Genomic DNA, 3,852 nt, shown 5'->3' with positions numbered 1-3,852 from the left:
GACTTACATTGGATGTCGTTTTATATGGATGCCTGGAATGCCCCACACAGACTCAAAGAATTATGGCATGGAAGATGGTCAATTCGGTCAAAGCAGCTCTATGGAAAACCAGAAATATTCTAGTTTTTAAACATGAAGTTTTATCTGTGAAGGACATTTTATCAATTACTCTTAATGAGATGCACCAGTACTTTTTAGTAGACAAGAAAAATTTTCCTGTTTTAGCGAGAAAATGGCTTTTAGCAGAATGGAGCTCCATAATCTGATGCCACCAGGTGCCCTTTTATGTGATTTTTATTTTGTTCTGTATTTTTTAATGTATATTATGTAGACGAATGTTTTAAATGGTATGTTTTAATGTGTTATTTAATATGTTTTAATGTACTATTGATAAGCATTTTTAAAGCGTCTATGTAAATATATGTTGTGCAAATAAAAACACCCCCCCTTGTGGAGGGTTTGTCAACTTAAAAAAAAATCTGTTCTTATCAGTTTAATATCTGATACGTCCCCTATCTGGGGACCATATATTAAATGGATTTTTAGAACAGGGAGCTGGAAAAAGAGCTTGCTCTGTCCATTCCACGCATTGACCTGGTATTGCAGTACCTCCAGGACCGATGCACCCCCTTTCCTACAGCAGTTTCCAAAAGCAGAAAAACAAAACCGACGAGCAAGAGGTGCAGCGCAGCTGTGGCGGCGGCTGCTGCTACCACCCAAGCACTTTGATTGACACTCAGCCCGTCTGCTCGCAACATTGTATCCACTGAGCAGCTGCGTCTGCCAGAGTGTGCACAGCACAGGTACAACTGGAAGCAAAACAACACACACACACACACACCAGTTCATATGGCAGCCGCACTCTATAGTTCGTACCTACCGCTGCGCTAATAGCCAAGTTGGAAACATCGGGCAGGCACAGCGTATCCTGGCAGCCTGCCTCTGTATGCTCCACGTATTCGGGTCATGGGTGTATGTGCAGGGGGCCCGGAGCCCCAGGGGGCCCATAAAGTCTCTCTTCCCCACATTGTAAACCAATGCTATCAATGAAGCTTTATAGTTTGGGGGCCCAGTTCCAGACTTTGTACTGGGGCCCCGCAGCTTCAAGTTACACCTCCGGATCAGGATAATGCTAGGCCATTCCAACCAGCCTGTGTGTGTGACCTGCAGTCGCTGGTAGTCGAAAAGCGGCCGGCCCCGGATGCGCGCTTCAGAGTGGACAGACAGCAGCGGACCCCCAATCACACAGGCCCAAGGCTTGCTATGTAGCACGGAATACCTCATTGGACTGCAGCACTCCACGCGGGCTGAGATACACGCTCCACGTGGGATGGGCAGTATTCGTCCATGAAGATCCAGGCCAACGTTTAGAGATGGAGCAACACTCGGGGAGCAAAGAACTCCAACGAACGGACGTCTACTTTACAAGGATGTATTGCTTTATTCAATGCATGGACACAGAAACAGTTCAACCGCTCGATTACAGACCGCAGTCAATACAGTAAAGAAAGAAATGTGTCTGTTTAATGTAAACTTGCATGGAGCTCGTTTGTCAGCCACTGACTGAATGCTGCTGCTGCTGCATGTCTAAAACGTGGTCTGACGTTACACGCACCACCAGGGATAAGGCCTTGCCTATAAGCATTCCCCAGCTGGCAAAAACGGAACCTCCCTGCCTATTCCTCACCATGGAAGAACGGAACCTACCTTTTTTTTTAAAAAAGAAAGCCACAGCAGCAGCCAACTAGATTTTGGTAGGCCGCTGTCTCCCCCTTGTGTGCTGCATAAAAAATGCACTCCACTAAAATTAACAATGATCCACGAAATAGAGCGTATGGAGAGAATGAGGCTTCCAGATGAGCCGTCAGGCTATGATAAATTGTATCACACCTGGGCGATATGGATAGATGCCCGGAGCTCACCCCTATTTACCAAGTGGTTACAGACAGGGACATGTGAGTAACACGTTTAAACCACAATCGTAAAGAGAAACAACAATTCCGGAGCCCGCCCCCCCCCCTTTTTGTTTTATTTTCTCTTTCTCCCGTGTCATAGATACCTACCCTCCCTTACCACCCCCCCCCCCTTACCCTCCCCTCATTCCCCTGTTTGTAGACCTTATAAAATATCACAGACAAACATGATATAGTTCAACTCGAAATTGATTTATTAAGTTTCATTGTCAAAGTTAATTTTACATTGCTTTGAGATAAGGCAAAAGTTTCCCCCCCTCCATGAAACCAATAAAACCTATATTGAATAAAATAAAAATGATGCAGTTACCGGTAGTTCTGCAGCTTCTTGGTGGAAATAAAGACCATCTCCCGTCTCCCAGCTGCAGCAGAGACTGACTGAAATGGCTGCCAAGCCCGGTATTAATGCTTCTAAATTGATGACATCACAAAGGAGTGACATCGTCAGCCTTCCAAACACCTGGCTCAATTGCATACAGTATGTATGTATGCATGTATGTGAGTCTATCTATCTATCTATCTATCTTTATTAATTATGTAGAATATAGATATGGATTATTTCTAAATTACAGATTTTGTAGATATAGATTTAAGATTGTATGTGTGTGTGTATATGTGTGTACGTGTGTGTGTGTGTGTGTGTGTGTGTGTGTGTGTATGTATATATAATGTATATATGTAAAAAAAATATAAAATCTGTAGTTATGTATGTATGTATGTATGTATGGCGGGCGGGCAAAAAAGGCCTGCTGTATGTTTTTAAGTTCTTCGGATGACCATGCCGCTCTAATATTCTCCTTACTAGGGTCTACTAATGCTGGCCCAGGGGAAGGCAATAAAGCCCTATGGGGCCGAAGCCAATTTCCCTTATTTTAGGTAAAAAGTTTCCATCCGTCCCCACTCGAAATGCGGCCGGCCGAAGAGATCCCTCCAACCGACCGACCGACCGACGCACCTTCAGAGACAAACTAGTGCTTGCTTCTAGTGTCATCGCCGGCTTAACCATCCTTTGTAGGGAGCTGACGAGTCCTGCAGCAGCAGCAGGCTCTGCAAGCCTAGGATGCGTGAGCACGGTGCAAGAGGAAGGACTGAGGGTGTGAGGCTGGGCGCGGTTGAGAAGGCGTGGGGCGGGGCTATGGAAAGTTTTACAAGCTCTCCCAGCTGCCTGGGTGCATTGTGGGTGCGCCCAGAGTGCTGGCTGAGCGTGTTGCCTCAAGCCTTGGAAGTGGAGTTGGGCGGACCGGGCTACAGGTGAAACCCGTTACGGGTTATCGCTTCTCGGCCTTTTGGCTCAGATCAAGTGTAAGGCTCGGTCTGTGTCGGAGGAGCGATCTGGGTGCGCCCAGTTTTTTGCTTGGAGCAGCATCCTACTTTCTGTGGTTTTGGACCGACAGCCTACCTTCGAAAATGTTTGGCATGAAAAATTCTATACGCTTTGAAGTTGCGCCAGGAGATTCCAACAAAAACAATGTCGTGTTCATCGTCAGAGACATCCTCCTGGAGAAAATGAAGGTTCCTAAACCAGCCATCTACAGCGTGCAGGACTTCCCACGGCAGGGTATGTACGACGTAACTTTTACGGAGGAATATATCTGCCTCAATGTATACGAATGGCTTAGAAAGAACAAAGACCTTGATTTGTTGGATGGAGTTAAGATTTCCCCACTGTTTGGCATCCATGAAAAACCAGTTCTGGTGCATGTCTATAACCCTTTTACCGAGGTTGAACTAATTAAGGTTTTCCTGAGGAGATACTGCGACCAGGTGAGAGGAGGAGACAAACAGACCAACATCCTAGGCATATTCAACTGTAAGTACAAGTTCTATTGCCGATTTAGACAGAGTGCCGACAGCATTGGAGGTGTGAAGCACCCACCGG

At 46.0% G+C, this 3,852-nt stretch overlaps 1 non-coding gene across 1 annotated transcript; it reads left to right on the top strand.

Moving 5' to 3' along the window:
• The first annotated feature begins 443 nt into the window (after positions 1 to 443).
• On the top strand, positions 444 to 631 carry LOC136574029 (U2 spliceosomal RNA). The gene has a single exon (XR_010786202.1). It is a non-coding gene; the product is annotated as a U2 spliceosomal RNA (small nuclear RNA).
• The last annotated feature ends 3,221 nt before the right edge of the window (positions 632 to 3,852 follow it).

The sequence above is a fragment of the Eleutherodactylus coqui genome, chromosome 7 (genome assembly GCF_035609145.1).
Source record: "Eleutherodactylus coqui strain aEleCoq1 chromosome 7, aEleCoq1.hap1, whole genome shotgun sequence".
Classification (NCBI taxonomy): Eukaryota; Metazoa; Chordata; class Amphibia; order Anura; family Eleutherodactylidae; genus Eleutherodactylus; species Eleutherodactylus coqui.
This window is presented reverse-complemented; position numbering and strand designations above follow the sequence as displayed.